Source organism: Macaca mulatta, chromosome 10 (assembly GCF_049350105.2).
Source record: "Macaca mulatta isolate MMU2019108-1 chromosome 10, T2T-MMU8v2.0, whole genome shotgun sequence".
In the NCBI taxonomy this organism is placed as follows: Eukaryota; Metazoa; Chordata; class Mammalia; order Primates; family Cercopithecidae; genus Macaca; species Macaca mulatta.
In genome coordinates this window covers 9027223-9048576 of record NC_133415.1, presented here as the reverse complement: position 1 = coordinate 9048576, position 21354 = coordinate 9027223, and the positions used below count along the sequence as shown (strand labels likewise).

General features: G+C 49.1%; 1 long non-coding RNA gene across 1 annotated transcript; it reads right to left on the bottom strand.

The window, feature by feature from the left end:
* Positions 1-933: 933 nt before the first annotated feature.
* LOC144331632 (uncharacterized) lies at positions 934-17189 on the bottom strand. The gene is made up of 5 exons (XR_013398942.1): positions 17132-17189; positions 9197-9347; positions 5524-5643; positions 4115-4250; positions 934-2099 (listed from the first exon to the last, which is right to left on the bottom strand). It is a non-coding gene; the product is annotated as an uncharacterized LOC144331632 (long non-coding RNA).
* Positions 17190-21354: the final 4165 nt, after the last annotated feature.

Genomic DNA, 21354 nt, shown 5'->3' with positions numbered 1-21354 from the left:
TAAATATCATAAACATCAAACCACTCAGAAACATAACAGGGCATTTTGTATCAACGACTCGACCACCTCTAATATGCATTCCCTATGTTTTTCTTTTTCTTTTTATCTTTTTTTTTTTTTTTGAGACAAAGTTTCATTCTTGTAGCCCAGGCTGGAGTGTAGTGGTGCGATCTTGGCTCACTGCAACCTCTGCCTCCTGGGTTCAAGTGATTCTCTTGCCTCAGCCTCCTGATTACAGGTGGGATTACAGGTGCCCACACCATGCCCGGCTTTTTTATTTTTAGTGGAGACAGGGTTTCACCACATTGGCCAGGCTGGTCTCGAACTCGTGACCTCAGGTGATCTGCCTGCCTCGACTTCCCAAAGTGCTGGGATTACAGGCTTGAGCCACCGCGCCTGGCTTCCCTATGTTTTTCTATACCCTGATCGCTTCCTTGTACAACAAGGATTTTGTAATGCCATATTCTATAGAGAAAACACAAACTTTGATCAAATTTCTTTGATACAGTAGCAGGAAAAGTTCATGGCATGGCTGTGTCAAGTTTTCTCATGTGGGACCTGACCTTAAATGCTCCTTGGATGGACCACACTGGTTACCAAGCAAGGCTTGATGCTCTCATCACAGAGACCTATTCTGAGTTTTATGTTGTCTTTGTTGGTGTCAATATTTTATGCCAAATCAGCAAGAAATTTAAATCTTTTTTCATCATGATCATTGTATTCATTCTCCTTCATTCATCGGTGGGAGTGTTCCTGGAAGCCATCTGTACCCTTGGACGGCCAGCAACGACTGAGCTACACATGGATAGCACCATGAACCACACGAAATACCCCTGAATTCTGAACTATTTCCATGTCACCTTCTCTCAAAATACCCACAGCCAGTTCAACACCATCCAACTGGATGGGAAGGGGGAAAGCGGGGAATCAGAGTGGAAAGAGACTTAACTGAGTTATTTTTACTATTTTTAAAAACCTTATTCATAGACATACATGTATATTTAGAGACGGAGTCTCTCACTACGTTGCCCAGGTTGGATTCTTTTTTTTGTTTTTTCAGAGACAGGTCCCACTCTAACCCAGGCTGGAGTGCAGTGGTGCAATCCTTGCTCATCACAGCCTTGAACTGCAGGTCTCAAGCCATCCTTCCACCTCAGACTCCTGAGTAGCTGGGACTACAAGCATGTGCTATGCCACCAAGCTGGCTTGGTGTGACTAACTGATGTCTCACCTTTGCAAACTTTACAGAAACATGACATATGAACACATTGCAATTACATAGTGCAGTTCAGCAGAAAAAAAAAAGACTTTCTTTTTGCTGAATGACACTGACTTAGCAGGAACATAGAAGCAAGTGAAGTCTGGGGACCACTTTTGGCTGTTCTAGACAAAGTGCCCCAAAGAGGGTTCAGCAGCCAAACTCATGTTAGTTTTATCATCTCAGAAGGCTCAGCCTCTGAAACAGCTGTTCCAGGACTTGGAGGCAGGGGATCTGGGTTAAAGGCCCAGCTCTGCTGCTTCCTAACTGTGGGGCCTTGGACAAGTGCAGGTCCTGTGAGCTTCACCATCCTCATTAGCAAGAACAGGTCATATTCCCCCGCCACAAAAGTGCCGTGTGAACTAGAATAGGGCATGGGCAAGTACGGGGTTAGTCTTGCTAACAGGCCAGTCAGCTTCTGTCTGGGCAATTCCATCATTCAGGGTTTTGCTGAGGTGGCCCCGGGAGCCCAGTTTAGGAGTTCACCTATCTCCCCAGGCATGGAGAAGGGGTGGCATTTCTGAATCAGGATTCTGAGCTGAACTGCAAACCGGACTGTGTTCCAAGTTTCTTGGACCAGCAAGCCCAGCTTCCAGAGTCCTGCCGCCCTGGCCTGAACCCGCCCCTGCACACCCCAGGCTCTCAGCAGCTGGGCTTGCAAGGAGGAGGCACCGATGAGCCTTCTTGCATTTCCCACTTCAGACTTGATGGATGACAGAGGACTCCTGCTCCAGCTGTGGGGAACTCCAGCCCGCACTTTGCATGCAGCTCGATGGTGCAAGATCCAGCTTCTCTTCATCCTGGCATCAAACGTCTGTTTGATCAGCTTTTCATCCATTTTCTGAAAATGTGGTGATTGAGAGATGTTCTGAATCTTGCAGAATTCTGTGTCGCACCCTGACCACACATCAATGCAGCCCTGAACCTGACCCTGGGTGGACGCCCTGCTCTCTGCCAGCCCCTTTCTCACCCCTGGGTCGCCAGGGCCCCTGGCTCTCTCCCCTCTGCTAGAATCTCGCGCAGGGATTGGGGAGGGGGGTGTCACACACTGGGTGGAGATCTGGTGCCCCCTGGAGGCCGGACAGGAAGGGCTATGGTGGACAAGGTCTTTGAGAACTTTGGCATCCCGTTCCTGATGGCCTGGGTCCCACCGCCCCTCCCCCAGCCTTCCTGACAGCAGAGGAGATTGATGGGGCGCTGCTCGAATGTTCCTCATCTGCGTCTTCAGTAATAAGCTTCCCCATTGGGTAACCAATCCTAGTTTTGCAAAACCGTTTGTCAACCATTTTCTCCCTTGAGCTTCATAAGAACCCCATGGGAGAGAAGAGAGAGGGGGCCCCCAGGGATCTGAAAAGCTGTGCCTCAGCCAAGTTCATGAGTCACTGGGGAGGAGGCCTGCAGGTCAGTGAAGCCTAGGTGGTCAAGAGTGCCCACGTGGGGACCTATGGGCCTCAGGGCCACAGGTTGCTGGGTTGGACCCTGCCTCAGAGCTCAGGATGGAAACCCAGAAACCCCATAGGCAAAGAAGGAGGCGGAACAGAACAGGGCAGAACCAAGGACCCAGTGAGGGTGGCTGGCGTCAGAGCAAATATCAGAGTTCACCAGGTGAAATAATCCCAAAATCTATACAGAAAAAGCTAATCATTTCCTCCAATCTCTCCCCCAAAAGTGTCTACTCCTGCAGGCTCACCTGTAACCTTTGTCACTCACTCTTCTGATTCTGCAAACATATAAATCATGGAGTCGGCCGGGCGCGGTGGCTCAAGCCTGTAATCCCAGCACTTTGGGAGGCCGAGACGGGCGGATCACGAGGCCAGGAGATCGAGAGACGATCCCGGCTAACACGGTGAAACCCCGTCTCTACTAAAAAATACAAAAAAACTAGCCGGGCGAGGTGGCGGGCGCCTGTAGTCCCAGCTACTCGGGAGGCTGAGGCAGGAGAACGGCGTAAACCCGGGAGGCGGAGCTTGCAGTGAGCTGAGATCCGGCCACTGCACTCCAGCCTGGGTGACAGAGCAAGACTCCGTCTCAAAAATAAATAAATAAATAAATAAATAAATAAATAAATAAATAAATCATGGAGTCACAGCCAGGAGAATGTGGACTTGTTTTGCCTGAAATAGGATATCCTAAATCCATGGCTCAGCACTGTGCCATTGTCTTTTTTTTTTTTTTTTTTTTTAGGAGTCTCACTCTGTCACTCAGGCCGCAGTGCAGTGGCATGATCTTGGCTCACTGCAAGCTCTGCCTCCCGGGTTCACACCATTCTCCTGCCTCAGCCTCCCGAGTAGTTGGGACTATAGGCGCCCGCCACCACGCCCGGCTAATTTTTTGTATTTTCAGTAGAGACGGGGTTTCACCGTGTTAGCCAGGATGGTCTCGATCTCTTGACCTTGTGATCCACTCGCCTCAGCCTCCCAAAGTGTTGGGATTACAGGCGTGAGCCACCGCACCTGGCACCCCCCCTTTTTTTTTTTTTTTTTTTTTTTGAGACTAAGTCTCACTCTGTTGCCCAGGCTAGGGTACAGTGTCATGATCTTGGCTCACTGTAACCTCTGCCTCCTGGGTTCAAGTGATTCTCCTGCCTCAGCCTCCTGAGTAGCTGGGACTACAGGCGCACGCCACTACACCTGGCTGATTTTTGTTATTTTTAGTAGAGACAGTGTTTCACCATGTTGGCCAGGCTGGTCTCGAACTCCTGACCTCAAATGACCCACCTGCCTTGGCCTCCCAAAATGCTAGGATTACAGGCATAAGCCACAGCGCCTGGCCTCACTGTACCCTTTTCACTGGCAGGCATTTTAGTGTCCCTATAGACCCAAGACAGGGGATGGGGGAGACATGCTTTGTGCTCACCTGGCTGGCTCATGGGCAGGTGGCCCGGAGGACCCAGCCCTGGCAGCTGTGGGGTAGCTCCAGCCTGGGCCGGACAGGTAAGCGGAATCAAGTTCCTGGTCAGGGTCTGCAGAAAAGCAGGGTTCTGCTGGCTGGCCTGCAGTGGAAAGAAGACAGAGGGACAGGGAACTGGGGGTAGGGACAACCTTGCTCTACTAATGACTTTGAGAGGACGGGAGTTGCCACAGGAAAATCAGGAGGCTGTTCCTGGGGCTGGGGTGGGCTGTGGAGAGGACACTGGGCCAGCAGAACCTGGCAGAACCACCCCAGTCATAAAAGGATATGGTTTTTTTCTTTTGCTTGTTTTTGTTTGTTTGTTTTTGAGACGGAGTCTTGCTCTGTCACCCAGGCTGGAGTGCAGTGGCGTGATCTCGGCTCACTGCAAGCTCTGCCTCCCAGGTTCACGCCATTCTCCTCCCTCAGCCTCCCGAGTAGCTGGGATTACAGGCGCCCACCACCACGCCCAGCTAATTTTTTGTATTTTTAGTAGAGACGGGGTTTCACGTGTTAGCCAGGATGGCTCAATCTCCTGACCTCGTGATCTGCCTGCCTCGGCCTCCCAAAGTGCTGGGATTACAGACGTGAGCCACCGCACCTGGCCAAGGATGTTTTTGTCGAGACTTTTCTAAACCCATAATCATCTCCCTCCCATGTCTTGGTTCAGCTTCTTTCATCGCAGGCACCACCAGGGACATTGCTGGGAGGAAGAGGAGGGGGGAAGCGATGGGCTTCATTAGGAACAGTGAGTTTGTGACTCTGCTGCTAAGTGGCAGCTCCAGCTCACCCCCCCCAGCTCCCTCCCACAGGCCACGGCTGGTCATGGAGAACTGGTGACTTCAGAGGCCTGGACAGAGGAGACAGGGGAGAGTGAGGGGCTGCCCTGCCTGAGGTCCGAGGTGACAGCAGAGGACGGCAAAGGAGTGCAGGACCAGTCCTTGTCTAAGAGAGTCTTACTGAATGTGGGGGTTGTATTGTGCTCCCCAAGAGATATGTTCACATAGTCCCAGCTACTCAGGAGGCTGAGGCGGGAGAATGGCATGAACCCAGGAGGCGGAGCTTGCAGTGAGCCGAGATCACGCCACTGCACTCCAGCCTGGGCAATGGAGTGAGACTCCATCTCAAAAAAAAAGAGATTCTCTCTGCTGTTATGTTCAGGGTGGGATGAAAATAAATATAATGTTTCATGCAAAGCAAAAAATAGGATATAATAAGGATTTTGGGCTGGGCTGGGTGGCTCACACCTGCAATCTCAGCACTGTGGGAAGCCAAGGTAGGAGGACTGGTTGAGCCTAGGAGTTTGAGACTAGCCTGAGCAACATAGTGAGACCCTATCTCTTTTTAAAAAAAGGTGGATTTTTAAAAAGTCTTACTTGACCATTACTGTTGATTCCCCATTATTCGAGATTCGATCATCCAGTTTGAGGACCGTTGAAGCCTTTCCTAGGCTATTTTGACTCATCTTTTCATTCTTTCACTAATCTTGGCATTTCCTAATATTCATGAAAATGAAAGGAAATGAGAGTAAAACGAATTTACTTTCCTCGATGAGTTTCTGAGGGAAAAGGAATGGACAGGAGCAGGTTGGGTGACCAGCTGGCATTTGCCCCTTCATCAGGTGACCTCGACATCCCCGCATTGCAGAAAGGACCATGAGAGCTGAGCATGCCTGTGAGCGTCTCCCCAGCCAAACCTCTCAGCAAGTCTGACTTACAGACCACTAGAAACCCAATCGGCACCCAGAAACCCCACTCCCACGTATTCACCCAAGAGAAGTGAAAACTTCTATTCACACAAACACGTGTGCATGAATGTTACAGCAGCTTATTCATAATCATCAAAAACCTGGAAATCGCCCACATCCTTTACCTGGTGAATAGATAAATAGACCACAGTCCATCCAGACAGTGGAACACTACTCAGCAATGAAAAGGAACCGTACGACAATGTGGGTGAACCTCAAATCATGATGCTCAGCGAAAGAACCTGGACTCGCAGGATTCCACTTCCAGGACTCGCTGGAAAAGCAACGGGAGAACAGAGCAGTGGTTGCCGGGGCAGCACGGGGCGTTCTGGGAGTGATGGGATGTTCCCTATCTTGGCTGTGGTCATGGTGATAGGACTCTATGCATTTGAACTATATACCAAAAAAAAAAAAGAGTGAATTTTACTGTGTGTACATTTGAAAGTATTTTTTAACCATTAAAAAAGAAAAAATGGAGGCCGGGTGCGGTGGCTTATGCCTGTAATCCCAGCACTTTCGGAGGCTGAGGCGGGCAGATCACCTGAGGTCAGGAGTTCGAGACCAGCCTGGCCAAGATGGTGAAACCCCATCTCTACTAAAAATACAAAAAGTAGCTGGGTGTGGCAGCTGGCACCTGTAATCCCAGCTACTCAGGAAACTGAGGCAGGAGAATGAACCTGGGAGGTGGAGGTTGCAGTGAGCCGAGATTGTGCCACTGCACTCCAGCCTGTGTGACAAGTCTCAAAAAAAAGTTACTTCAATTTTTCCTCCTCCTCCTCTTGGCTTGTAAAATGGTTGCCCCTGTGTGGCTTCAGAGTGTTTAAAATTGCTTACCTCTTCTTGAGGAGGTTCAACATTGTTTCTTTTTTTTCTTTTTTTTTTTTTTTAGATAGTCTTGCTCTGTCACCCAGGCTGGAGTGCAATGGCACGATCTCGGCTCACTCCCACCTTCACCTCCCAGGTTCAAGGGATTCTCTTGCCTCAGTCTCCCGAGTAGCTGGCATTACAGGTGTGCGTCACCACACCCAGCCAATTTTTGTATTTTTGCTGCCCAGGCTGGTCTTAAACTCCTGGACTCAAACAATCCACCCACTTCAGCCTCCCAAAGTGCTGAGATTACAAGTGTGAGCCACTGTGCCAGGCCTCAATATTCTTTCTAATAAGCTCACTTGGGTTTTATTCAGTGTATTCATTTTCCCAGGTTGCTGTAACAAAATAACATAAACTGAGTGACTTAAGACAACAGAAATTGACTTCCTCCCAGTTCTGAAGGTGAGAAGTCCAACACGAGGGTGTCGGCAGGGCTGTGCTCCCTCTGAAGGTTCCAGGGAAGAATCCTCCCTCACTTCTTCTGGCGTCCAGTGGCCACAGGCATCCTTTCCTTGGCTTGTAGCCTCACCACTGCCATCTCTGCCTCCATCTTCCTATAGCCCTCTTTCCTCTGTGTCTCCTCTGCTGCTGCTGCTTCTTTTTTTTTTTTTTTTTTTGAGACGGAGTCTCTCTCTGTCTCCCAGGCTGGAGTGCAGTGGCACGATCTCTGCTCACTGCAAGCTCCGCCTCCTGGGTTCACACCATTCTCTCGCCTCAGCCTCCTGAGTAGCTGGGACTACAGGCTCACGCCACCACACCTGGCTAATTTTTGCGTATTTTTAGTAGAGATCGGGTTTCACCGTGTTAGCCAGGATGGTCTTGATCTCATGACCTCGTGATCCGCCCGCCTTGGCCTCCCAAAGTGCTGGGATTACAGATGTGAACCACTGTGCCTGGCAGCAGAGGGAATTTCTAAAGGCAAAGACTGTTCCTGAATTAGGTGAAGGCGTGGCAGCTTCACCTCTTACTGCCTGGGGTTGGGTAGTTCTCTGCAGAGCAATTATCAAGGAGATGTCTTAGCTTGACTTGCCCCAAAATAGATGGGGAGCGAGTCCCATCTGCCCCATCTAATTACCCTGAGCCCTGCTTCTACCTAAATGCAGCCCTGACTCAGCTCAGGCTGAGAAATCCCAGGATCTGCAGTCAGCAAGCAAAAGAAAACCAGGAGAGCCAACAGTGTCATTGCAGTCCAACTCCAAGTTCAAAAGGAGGAGAAGACCAGTGTCCCAGCTCAGCTCATAGTCAGGCAGACAGAGCGAATTCTATCTTACTTTTTCTTTTTCTTTTTTTTAAGATGGAGTCTCCCTGTGTCACCCAGGCTGGAGTGCAGTGGTGCAATCTCAACTCACTCCAACCTCCACCTCCCGGGTTCAAGCAATTCTCCTGCCTCAGCCTACTGAGTAGCTGGGATTACAGGCACGCGCCACCATGCCCAGCTAATTTTTGTATTTTTAATAGAGACAGAGTTTCACCGTGTTGGGCAGGCTGGTCTCGAACACCTGACCTCAGGTGATCCACCAGTCTTGGCCTCCCAAAGTGTTGGGATTACAGGAGTGAGCCACTGCGCCCGGCCTTTTTTTTTTTTTTTTTTTTTTTTTTTTTTTTTACCCTAGAGACAGGCTCTTGCCCTGTTGTCCAGGCTAGGGTGCAGTGGTATGAATGTGACTCACTGTAGCCTTGATTTCCTGGGCTCAAATGATCCTCTTGCCTCAGCCTCCTGAGTAGCTGGGGCTACAAGTGTGCCACGCCTGGCTAATTTTTTTTTTTTTAATTTTTTTGTAGAGATGAAGTCTTGCTGTGTTGCCCAGGCTGGTCTCGAACTCCTGGGTTCAAGCAATCCTCCTGCCTCAGCCTGCTGTGTAGTCGGGACTACCAGCGTGCATCACCGCACTCAGCTTACTCTGTCTTTTGTTCTCTTCAGGCTTTCAATGGATTGGACTAGGCGCATCCACACTGGAGAGGGCCACCTGTTCTACTCAGTCAACTGATGCAAATGCTTATCTCTTCTGGAAACACCTTCACGAAGAGACAGACCCAGAATAATGTTGAACCAAATACTGGGCACCTCATGGCTCCAACAAGTTGATGCAAACAATGAACCATTGTGGAAAACAAAGAACAGTCACCAACTCCCACCCAAGCGGCTGGCTCATTTGCTGGGCTGCCCTCCTCAGAAGGTGGCACAGGAATCCCTGCCTTGGCAGGGAGGAGGCCTGGGGTGTGTGCAGGTGCCCCTGGGAAGTTTCTTTGCCATGGGGAAAGCCAGAGCGACCCCTTGCTTGAACACGAGAGGCGGAGGTTGCAGTGAACTGAGATTGCACCATTGCACTCCAGTCTGGGCAACAGAGTGAGACTCTGTCTCTAAATAAATAAATAAATAAATAAATAAAATAAATAGAATTTAATGTAAATAACTAGAAATTTTTCAATACCTTGCATCTCTGCAGGTTACCTCTGGAAGCGTGGGGCTTTGTCTTTTTGGGTTAACTCAGAAATTAGACCTTCAGAAACACCATCAGCTCTGATTCTCTACACCTTTGATGCTGCTGGTGGGGACTGATGCTTCCTGATGGAAATCTAGACCTGAACATAAGTCACAGAAAAATGCAGACTTGAGTTAGAGCTAAGCTGAGTCAGGTATTTGGAGATCTATAATCTGAGTGGGGAGCAGAGGGATTCCGAGATATTTGCATTCAGTGGCTTTTGCATACAGCAGAGCCTGTGCTGAGGGCATTTCTAGGGTCATTACTCATAATCTACAGTGTTTCCTTCCAGGGTTCCAGGCATCTTACCCCAGAGCTGATTTCCAGATTTCGAGAAAAACCCAGGATTTAGGGCTGGCACGGTGGCTCACGCCTGTGTTCCCAGCATTTTGGGAGGTCAAGGCGGGTGGATCACTTGAGGTCAGGAGTCTGAGACCAGCCTGGCCAACATGGTGAAACCCTGTCTCTACTAAAAATACAAAAAAATTTAGCCGGGTGTGGTGGTGCATGCCTGTAATCCCAGCTACTCAGGAGACTGAGGCAGGAGAATCACTTGAACCTGGGAGGCAGAGGTTGCAGTGAGCTGAGATTGTGCCATTACACTCCAGCCTGGGCGACAAGAGCAAAACTCCATCTCAAAAAAAAAAAAAAAAAAAATCCAAGATTTAGATCCCCTCACTGCAGCCCCCTCATGGCCTGGTAGCCTTAGCAAGACCTCCTCCTCCTCTCCTTCCTCCTCCTCCTCCCTCCTCCCTCCTCCTCATCCCCCCCTTCCTCTTCTATGTACAGAGGATGAGCAGTGGCTTCCCCACACCATCCCCTGCAGCAGAGGCCCCTCTTCCCTTTATTCCCCACTCTGCACGGATGCTATGGGAGCTTCAGTTTCCACACTCAGGACCCCAGTCCCTGAAACATAAAGCTGAGTAAGACAGAGTCCCTGGGCTGAAGGGGCCACTGTTGGCCATGGCGGCAGAGTAAACAGAGTGGCGCTGATGTAAAGGTGAGCTGGGGTGCAGTGGAGGCACAAAACGGGCAAGGATGGGGCCCTGGGTGACAAGGTGGGGCAGACAGGCAGAGCTCAGACTGGGTCCTAGGCAGGGGGGAGTCACCATTTTAGAGCAAGGATGGATGTGGTCAGATCTGGGCTTTAGAAATCCAGCTCTCTAGCCTAGGCAATATAGTGAGACCTCGTCTCCGCAAAAAACTGTAAAAAAATTAACCGAGTGTGATGCCACATGCTGGTAGTCCCAGCTACTCAGGAAGCTGAGGATCCCAAGTGGAGGGATCACTCTAGCTCCGGAGGTCGAGGCTGCAGTGAGCCATGATCGTGCCGCTGCACTCCAGCCTGAACAACAAAGCGAGACCCTGTCTCAAGAAAAAGAAAGAGAGAAAGAGAGAGAGAGAAAGAGAGAGAGAAAGAGAGAGAGAAAGAAAGAAAGAAAGAAAGAAAGAAGAAAGAAAGAAAGAAAGAAAGAAAGAAAGAAAGAAAGAAAGAAAAAGAAAGAAAGGAAAGAAAGAAAGAAAAGAAAGAAAGAAAGGAAAGAAAGAAAGAAAGAAAGAAAGAAAGAAAGAAAGAAAGAAAGAAAGAGAAAGAAAGAAAGAAAGAAGGAAAGAAAGAAAGAAAAGAAATCCGGCTCTGGGGCTGCCTGGGACAGGGTTGGGGAGTCTCCTGACTAGCTGCCAGTGAATGTTTACCTTCTGTGGCCAGGCCTTGCCTGGGCGGGGTGGACAGGGCTGAGCGAGGCAGATGGGGCCCCTGCTCTCAGACTGCTTTTTCGAATGTCATCTTGACGCTGCTTAGGTTTGGATTTTGGTTTTCATGGAAGTCAAGTATGGTCCTGACATGGCCACCTCTGCCTGAGCTGATGCACGGCCTAGGGAATCCTATGGTGCTTCACCAGGTGGCAGGGCTCAGCTGCACCTGCCCAGGCCCCAGTGCCGCCTGCCACTCCTCCTCCTCCCAGGCTGGGGTTGAGAGTGGGGCCTGGAGCCAGGCTGCTGGGTGGACTCCCAGCTCTATAGTTGGCCAGCTCTGGGGCCCTGGGGAGATGCCCACCCTCTCTGTGCTTTAATTTCTTTACCTGTGAGGTGGGGATGGTAATACCTCCCTCACGGGGTGGCTAGGGCTGTGAAATGAGGTAATGTCTTGGTGTTAGGCAGCTTCCAATATGGCTCTCCAAGAGTGCCTCCTGGCCTTCATAGCCTTGTGGAACCCCCTGCCCTGTGTATGGGTTGGACTCACTGGCTGCTTCCACCCGAGAACAGGGCACAGTTGATGGGGGTTGCTTCTGAGACTAAGCGATCAAGACTGGGGCTTGCTGGGTCTCTCTGTCTCTGACTCTTTCCTCCTCTCTCTCCTGCTCACTTGCTCACCCTAATACTATATCAAGAGCTGCCCTAGAGAGAGGCCCCGTGGCAAAGAACCAAGGGCACCCAGCAACACGAGTGAGGGTGGAAGTGGCTCTTTCCCCAGTCCAGCCTCGCGGTGACCACAGCCCTGGCTGACACCTCGATTGCAGCCTGGTGAGAGACCGCAGCCAGAGGACCCTGCTAAGCTGCACCCAGGCTCCTGACCCATAGAAACTGTGAGATGATAAATATGTACTGCGTAAGCTGAGATTCAGGCTAATTTATTATACAGTCATAGACATCATTTTTTGTTGTTGTTGTTGTTTGAGATGGAGTCTCACTCTGTCGCCCAGGCTGGAGTGCAGTGGCACGATCTCGGCTCACTGCAAGCTCCACCTCCCAGGTTCAAGCAATTCTCGTATCTCAGCCTCCTGAGTAGCTGGGATTACAGGCATCTGCCACCGTGCCTGGCTAATTTTTTTGTATTTTTAGGAAAGCCAGGGTTTCACCATGTTGGCCAGCTGGTCTCAAACTCCTGATCTCAAGAGATCTGCCCACCTTGGCCTCCCAAAGTGCTGAGATTACAGGCATGAGCCACCGTGCCCGGCCTGTTACGCAGTCATAGACATCTATAAAATACTCAGCACGGTGCTGGCACATGGCAAGCACTCAGTTACTGACCATGGTGACCCTTCTGTGTACACCAGGGGGACTCAAAATACTCAGGAAATCTAAGTATATAAACCCAGTCACCAGGCTGTCAACATGACCCTTCACAATGAACCTGTGTCTTTTGCCACCTCATGACATCATAGAGGAAGAGCAGCATCAATGTTAAGAGTCTGGAGGAGGGACTGGGTACTGTGGCTCACACCTGTAATCCCAGCACTTTGGGAGGCCGAGGCGGGTGGCTCCCTGAGGTCAAGAGTTCGAGACCAGCCTGGCCAACATGGTGAAACTTTGTGTCTACTAAAAAATACAAAAAATTAGCTGGGCATGGTGGCATGTGCCTGTAATCCCAGCTACTCAGGAGGCTGAGGCAGGAGAATCTCTTGAACCTAAAATCTAAAAAATAAGACCACACCAAGGGAAAAAATCAGTAACAGTGTAGAGGGGATAGAAGCAGACCTCTTTAATACACCTTGTTCTTCAGTTTTGACTTTGCCATCATGTAAATGCTTTATTTCGTTCTAAGTCAAATTTAAATTGAAAAAAAAAAAAAATTCCCAGGCCAGGGCAGCGGCTCACGCCTGCAATCCCAGCACTTTGGGAGGCTGAGGTGGGCAGGTCAACTAAGCCCAAGAATTTGAGACCAGCCTGGGCAACATGAAAAACCCCATCTCTACAAAAAATATAAAATTAGCCAGATGTGGTGGTGTGCACCTGTGGTGTACAGGTGCTTGGACGCTACTTGGGAGGCTAAGGTGGGAGGATTACCTGGGCCTGAAAGGTGGAGTTTGCAGTGAGCAGTGAGTCGATACTGCAGCACTGCACTCCAGCCTGGGTGACAGAGTGAGGCCCTGTCTCAAAAAAAAAAAAAAAAAAAAGTATTTCCCGGTTGATTTTTGTTCAACTTCAATTATTCATAATTTATTTTCTTCCTTTCTTTCCTTTCTTTTCTTTCTCTCTCCTTCTTTCCTTCTTCCTTTCTTTCCTTTCTTTCTTTCTTTCGAGACAGTCTCCTCTGTTGCCCAGGATGGAGTGCAATGGTGCAAACTGCAACCTCTGTCTCCTGGGTTCAAGCAATTCTCCTGCCTCAGCCTCCTGAGTAGTTGGGATTACAGGTATGCACCACTACACCTGGCTAAATTTTGTACTTTTAGTACAGACAGGGTTTCACCATGTTGGTCAGGCTGGTCTCGAACTCCTGACCTTGTGATCCACCCACCTCGGGCTCCCAAAATGCTGGGATTACAGGCGTGAGCCACTGTGCCCCACCAATCACAGTCTACCTTTAAGTGATAATATAGTCCTTTTTTTTTTTTTTTTTTTTTTTTTTGAGACGGAGTCTCGCTCTGCCGCCCAGGCTGGAGTGCAGTGGCCGGATCTCAGCTCACTGCAAGCTCCGCCTCCCGGGTTCCCGCCATTCTCCTGCCTCAGCCTCCCCAGTAGCTGGGACTACAGGCGCCCGCCACCTCGCCCGGCTAGTTTTTTGTATTTTTTAGTAGAGACGGGGTTTCACCATGTTAGCCAGGATGGTCTCGATCTCCCGACCTCGTGATCCGCCCGTCTCGGCCTCCCAAAGTGCTGGGATTACAGGCTTGAGCCACCGCGCCCGGCCTTTTTTTTTTTAGACAAAGTCTCACTCTGTCCCCCAGGCTGGAGTGCAGTGGCACAATCTCAGCTCACTGCAACCTCTGCCTCCCACGTTCACGCCATTCTCCTGTCTCAGCCTCTCAAGTAGCTGGGACTACAGGTGCCCACACCACACCCGGCTAATGTTTTGTATTTTTAGTAGAGATGGGGTTTCACTGTGTTAGCCAGGACGGTCTCGATCTCCTGACCTTGTGATCTGCCCACCTCAGCCTCCCAAAGTGCTGGGATTACAGGGTGAGCCACTGTGCCCACCCCAATATACTGCTTAATATAAAGCATAAGAACCTTGGCCAGATGCGGTGGCTTATCCCTGTAATCCTAGCACTTTGGGAGGCTGAGGAGGGTAGATTGCTTGAGCCCACAATTTTGAGACCAGTGACACCCCATCTCTACAAAAAATGTAAAAAATTAGCTGGGTATGGTGGTACATGCCTATAGTCCCAGCTACTTGGGATCGCTTGAGCCCAGGAAGTCACGGCTGCAGTGAGCCATGATTGTGCCACTTCACTCCAGCCTGGGCAATAGAGCAAGACCCTATCCCCACTCCTCCCCACAAAAAAGAGCCTAAAAGTAGTGTATTTCTGATTCTCCACACACACACTCCACCATCTATTTAAAAAAAACTACAATAAATACAATGAGTTCAGGCTGGACACGGTGGCTCATGACTTTGTAATCCCAGCACTTTGGGAGGTGGAGGCTGGTGGATCGTGCCACTGCACTCCAGCCTGGGTGACAGAGCGAGACTCTGTCTCAAAAAAATAAATAAATAAATAAATAACAAAATAAAAAGTAAATGGTCTAGGCCTGACCAACATAGTGAAACCCTATCTCTACAAAAAATATAATATTTAGCCGGGCGCGGTGGCTCACACCTATAATCCCAGCACTTTGGGAGGCCAAGGCGGGTGGATCACCAGGTCAGGAGATCGAGACCATCCTGGCTAATGCGGCAGAACCCCATCTCTACTAAAAATACCAAAAATTAGCGAGGCGTGGTGGCAGGCGCCTGTAGTCCCAGCTACTTGGGAGGCTGAGGCAGGAGAATCACTTGAACCCAGGAGGCAGAGGTTGCAGTGAGCCGAGATCGCACCATTGCACTCCAGCCTGGGTGACAGAGCGAGATTCTGTCTCAAAAAAAAAGTAAATAAATAAATAACAAAATAAAAAGTAAATGGTCTAGGCCTGACCAACATAGTGAAACCCTATCTCTACAAAAAATATAATATTTAGCCGGGCGCGGTGGCTCACACCTATAATCCCAGCACTTTGGGAGGCCAAGGCGGGTGGATCACCAGGTCAGGAGATCGAGACCATCCTGGCTAATGCGGCAGAACCCCATCTCTACTAAAAATACCAAAAATTAGCGAGGCGTGGTGGCAGGCGCCTGTAGTCCCAGCTACTTGGGAGGCTGAGGCAGGAGAATCACTTGAACCCAGGAGGCAGAGGTTGCAGTGAGCCGAGATCGCACCATTGCACTCCAGCCTGGGCTATACAGTGAGACTCTATTTCCAAAAAAAAAAAACAAACAATATTTAGCCAAGTGTGATGGTGTGCACCTGTAGTACCAGCTACTGGGGAGGCTGAGGCAGGAGGATCACTTGACCCCAGGAAGTGGAGGCTGCAGTGAGGCACAATTCCGCACTACTACACTCCAGCCTGGGTGACAGAGTGAGACCCTTTCTTAAAAAAAAGCAAAGAAAAGGTCTAAATTTAACGGCAGAGATTTTTTGTATTTTTAGTAGAGACAGGGTTTTGCCATGTTGGCCAGGCTGGTCTCGAACTCTTGATCTCAGGTGATCCACCCGCCTCGGCCTCCCAATGTGCTGAGATGACAGGCTAGAGCCACCGTGCCCAGCCCAATTCTTGAGTATTAAATGCTTAACTGCCTTGTTATCCCTCCTATACTAAGAACACTAAAAAGGTAGAACATTAAAGACAAGAAACCTAATTAAAAAAACAAACAAACAAACAAACAAAAAAACAGTTCCAAAGCATTTGGGAGTGATTCAGAAAACCACAGCTCCGGAGCTATCCTCTCTGAAGATGCAGGGCCTGGACCTCTCTGCATTCCCCCATCAGTGTCTGCTGAAGACAAGCATCTGGAGAAATCGCAATCTATACACGGGCCGGGCTCACTGAGACTGTTCCTTTTCCCTACATCCTGGTGATGGGCGCGCAGATGCCTGAGGCGTCCACGCTCTCAGGCACTGAACTCGCTCCCGTGTCTTTATGTTTCACGATCGTATATGAGAGAGGGCGCATGGCCTGGAACTGTACACGAAACGTGACTGTAAACTGCCTCTCGCTGTTTCCAATTAAACAACCTGCTCAAGCCTCCGGTCTCTCTCCACCACTTCCTGTCTCAATCTCACTGACATCCTCTTTTTTAGCAAAACGCACTTACATTTCAAGCAGAAGATCAATGGTTACATTTTAAAACGCTAAATATCTTCTCTGCACGGCCGAATGGGGGTGTTTCTCCCATCCTTCCTCTCTGCACTTCTTGTCATCTTAAAGCGATGGAATTGAGCTCTGTGAAATCCGATCTGGTTTTTAAGCTCTGATTTATAACAAATTACCTATGTGGCACTCAAGAAGGAACTTGTATGTCAGATAACACTGGAGTTTGATTTCACCACCCTGCCCCCAAACCTGTTTATTCATTCATGGTGGGGAGAGATCCAGAGGGCCGGAGCAATTTCATCAGCCCTGGAATTCGCGCCCGGAGCCTCCTCTCCCCAGACCATCCTGCTACCATAAATAGACGTCACGTGGCCTCCTTTTATGATAAGGTCAGAGGAAACGAGTGCATAGGGAGAGGCCGTTAGGAGAGTCGGAGCGCTAAGTTTCAGGTATAAAACCTGAATAGTACCAGTCCTCTTGCCTGGGGCCGGATCAGACAGGAGGGACGAGGTGGAAGGCAACGGTTCCACCTGCCGAGGTGATTCCTTTGGAGGCCTGAGCGATTCCCTGGCTCCCAGCAGCGAACTGTGCCCTCAGCCATCTTTATCACTCCTGATTAGGGCTGCAGCCTTCCCTCCCTACCCTGCCTTGCCAGGCTTTGTGGCTCCCCCAGCTCATTTTCTGATAGAGCTGTCAGTTTTTATTGCTGATAGGAGAAATCATTTTCTTTCTTAGCTGAATGTTAATTGGCTCCCCTCCCCCATTCACTTAGTACATACAGTCCCCTAGTTTTTTACCCCAAGGAAAAGGTACCTTAGCAGAGACGCATTTTGGAAAGACAAGGAAGGTGGTTCTTGATAAATTGCTAATTGGTAACTGCGAAATCAGAGGTTAAGAAAAAGCTAAAGAGGAGGGCGAGGAAAGAATTAGGACCACATGTTTCTGTAGCTCCAGGTGAGCTGGCGCTGCCTAAACGCTCCTCAGATGCAGCACCTGCAGGCTCAATGTTCAATAGAGAGACCCACGAGATCAGCTGGGGCCAGTTGAGCAAACATGGACATCTTGGAGGTACCAGGCACCAAGACAGGTCCTAGAGAGGCAGAGGTGACTAAGACCCTTTGACAGTCCTAGGGGACAAACTGTCAATTTGATGTGATGGGAGCAGTGGCAGAGGTAAGCCAGGATACTGTGGAACTCACCGAGGGTCACAGAAACTTCCTGGAGAAAGCAAAGTTGGAGCTAGGCTTTGCACGATAGCTAGGAGTTGGCTAGGAGATGGTGGCGGCAGTAACATCCCAGGTAGATGAGACAGCTTGTGGAAGGTCATGGGCGCCGTGGAGCATGGTGGTGCCTGAGAGGAGCAGAAAGAAGTTTGCTATGGCTAGCGATTAAGGTCACATGGAGGACCAGCTCCAGCAGGGCTTGGGTGCCCTGCAGGTTTTCTCCCTATAATTCTCATGCACTTAAAAAGCAAACAAACAGACCAAGCATGGTGGCTCACACCTGTAATCCCAGCACTTTGGGAGGCCGAGGTGGGAAGATCACCTGAGATGAGGAGTTCGAGACCAGACTGGCCATGATGAAATCTTGGCTCTACTAAAAATACAAAAATCAGCTGGGTGTAGTGGCGTGCACCTGTAATCCCAGCTACTTGGGAGGCCAAGGCACGAGAACTGCTTGAACCTGGGAGGCGGAGGTTGCAGTGAGCCGAGATTGTGCCATTGCACTCCAGCCTGGTTGACAGAGTGAGACTCCGTCTCAAAACCAATAAACAGCTTTATTTAGATTTAATTTACATACTGTAAAATGCACCTGCTTAAAGTAGGCAAGTCAATGGGTTTTAGTATATTGACAGAGTTGTGTCACCATAACTAACTTTAGGACATCCCACAGAAAAGCCCTTCTGAGGAGGGTTTTTGACAGGGTCATGGCCTGCCCAAATTACGTCTCTCACCAGTTTGGCAGCACAGCAGAGACGGGCTTGGAGGGGACAAGTGTGGGCCCTCATCGAGCCAAGAACATGAGCAATTGCACAGCAGTGATTGTGCACAAGGGCTAAAGATTTATAGCAGTGATGGGGGAAATATACTCCATCTCTTAGATTCTTCTTTGCCAGGAAAAGAACTAGGTTATGAAGACGCAGGTCATTTTTTGCTGGCTGGCTATTTAGTGGCAGTTCTACAAATCAGTATTATGGATGATATTGCTTATTTACAAAGAAAAAAATGACAGAGCGGCCATATCACAGCGAAATCCAGAATGCTGAAGTTTCTGCAAAATGGGAGCAAGACAGAGCACTGTCCAGCAAGTTTCCTGCAGCCAGAACCGCAGCTGGTCTGGATCAAATAAAGGGCACGGGCTCTGTCCTCAAAGGCTGCATTCAGACTGAAGTGCTGAGTCACCTGTGAATCCTGGGTTGTGAGCAGGCCTGCCTCTGTCCAGTGCAAGCGCAGGCTCCTTAGCGACGAAAGGCTCAGAGAGAGACAGGTGCAACTCTACAGCAGTTTTGCTGTCTGGTGGGTCTGATCTGAGCCTGTTGCTGCGATCACTGATCAGTTAGGTTTTTTAAATTGCAAGGAAGAAATAAAACCAAATTAAACTGGCTTTACCAATGAAAGGAACTCCAGTCTGACATCGTATTTGACTAGGGTCATGGAAGAAACCTCTCCCTACAAAAACATAGAAATTCATGATAAAATCTCAGTAAATAAATAAAGTGCCAGTGTGTGGATGAGTTAGCAAGAAAGAAAGGAATATCCCCAGGGGCCCGAAACAAAGAGAGAAAAGCCAGAATGGTAAGCACAGGGTTCTGTCCCACAGCTGCCTCCAGGAGGCATGTAAGAGAAGGCAAGGGTTATCAGAGCCAGCAACCAGGGACCTTGGTTCTGGTGGCTGTGTTGAGGCTGGAGATAAGATCTTCAGCTGACAGGAGTAGAGAGTTGAAACTATGCCTCCTTGCAAAAGCCGGACTCCTCTGAGGGCAGATCTCTCAGTGAAAGATGGGCTAGAAAAAAACCTACCCTCTGGCACAGGGAGATAACAAGAAAGCTTGTTTATCATAGCAGGGGCATAGAGCAGTGGAAGCCTGGGGGACATGCTACAAAAGGATCCCTTGAAAAATCCAAGCCTCATATCTGTGCTTTGAGAGGGTTTGAGGTCCAAATTTTTACTTCATGCATGGTCTGGGATTCCTATCCCAGAAGAAAATTGATACCAGGCTGGCGATAACCCTGGGCCACCTGATGAAGCAGCTGCAAAATGGCTCTGGAGGGGCATTTTTACAACTCCAGCAGCAGGAAATTCCCACGCGAAAAACATGCTCCACTGAAGATGAGCTCACAATCAAATCTCAGTACACACAAGGAAAGGGGTCACCTGGAGCACATGGACAGACGGTACACACAGAAGGAATAGAGGCCAAGACTCTGAGATAACAGAATAGCAGGCCAAAAGAGAATATCGAAGAAGAATGTTTGTGATGATTAAAGGCCAAAATAAAAGACTCAAACTCTCAAGATGGACATCATGACACCAAGAATAGACCATTTTTTTTCTTTTTTTGAGGTGGGGACTTGCTCTGTCACCCAGGCTGGAGTGTAGTGGTGCAATCTCGACTCACTGTAACCTCTGCCTCCTGGGCTCAAGCGATCCTCCTACCTCAGCTTCCCTAGCAGTTGGGACTACAGGCGCATGTCACCATGCCCAGCTAATTTTTTTTTTTTTTTTTTTTTGAGACAGAGTCTCACTCTGTCACCAGAGCTGGAGTGCAGTGGCATGATCTTGGCTCATTGCAACCTCTGCCTCCTGAATTCAAGTGATTCTCCCGCCTCAGCCTCCCGAGTAGCTGGGATTACAGGCGCCTGCCATTATGCACAGCTAATTTTTTGTATTTTTAGTAGAGACTGGGTTTCACTGTGTTGGCCAGCCTGCTCTTGAACTCCTGACCTCGTGATTCACCCGCCTCGGTCTCCCAAAGTGCTGGGAGCATAGGTGTGAGCCACTGCGCCCAGCCGCCCAGCTAATTTTATAGATTTATTTTTTAGATAAAGTCTCAATCCGTCACCCAGGCTGGAGTGCAGTGGTGCGATCTCAACTCACTGTAACCTCTGCCTCCTGGGCTCAAGCGACCCTCCCACCTCAGCCTCTCAAGTAGTTGGGACTGCAGGTGCAAGCTACCAACACCTGGATAATTTTTGTATTTTTTCTAGAGACAGAGTTTCGCCATGTTGCCCAGAGTGGTCTTGAACTCCTGAGCTCAAGCAGTCCACCCACCTCAGCTTCCCAAAATGCTGGAATTACAGGCGTGAGCCACCACACCTGGCTAGAATAGACGGATTTGAAAAATACTTATGGATGAAATGATGTGGTGTCTGAGATTTGCCTCAAAACAATCTCAGAGTGGGGAGCTGTAGGAAGGATCATGGATGAAACAAGATGAGATATGGGTCGATACTTGTTGAAGGTGAATAATAACTACACAGGGCCAGGCACCATGGCTCACACCTATAATCCCAGTGGTTTGGAAGGTCAAGGTGGGAATATTGCTTGAGGCCATCAGTTCGAGACTGCCAAACTTTTTTATAGAGATGTCATCTCTATAAAAAATAAATGAATAAATAAGAAAAAAGGTTAATAAATACAGAAGTTTATTCCATTGTCTCTAATTTTATATACATTTGAATTTTCCATAATAAAAATTATGAAACAAAACATAAAGCTCCAAACAGAGCTTCTAGAAATGAACAATATCAATAATGAAATTTAACACTTAGGACAGGCTTAATGGCAGATTGGACACAAATGAAGAGATAATTGATAAACTAGAAGATATGAAAAAAAATATCTAGGCCAGGCACAGTGGCTCAATGCCTGTAATCCCAGCATTGTGGGAGGCCGAGGTGGGTGGATCACCTGAGGTCGGGAGTTCGAGACCAGCCTAACATGGAGAAACCCTGTCTCTACTAAAAATACAAAATTAGCCGGGCGTGGTGGCACCTGCCTGTAGTCCCAGCTATTTGGGAGGCTGAGGCAGGAGA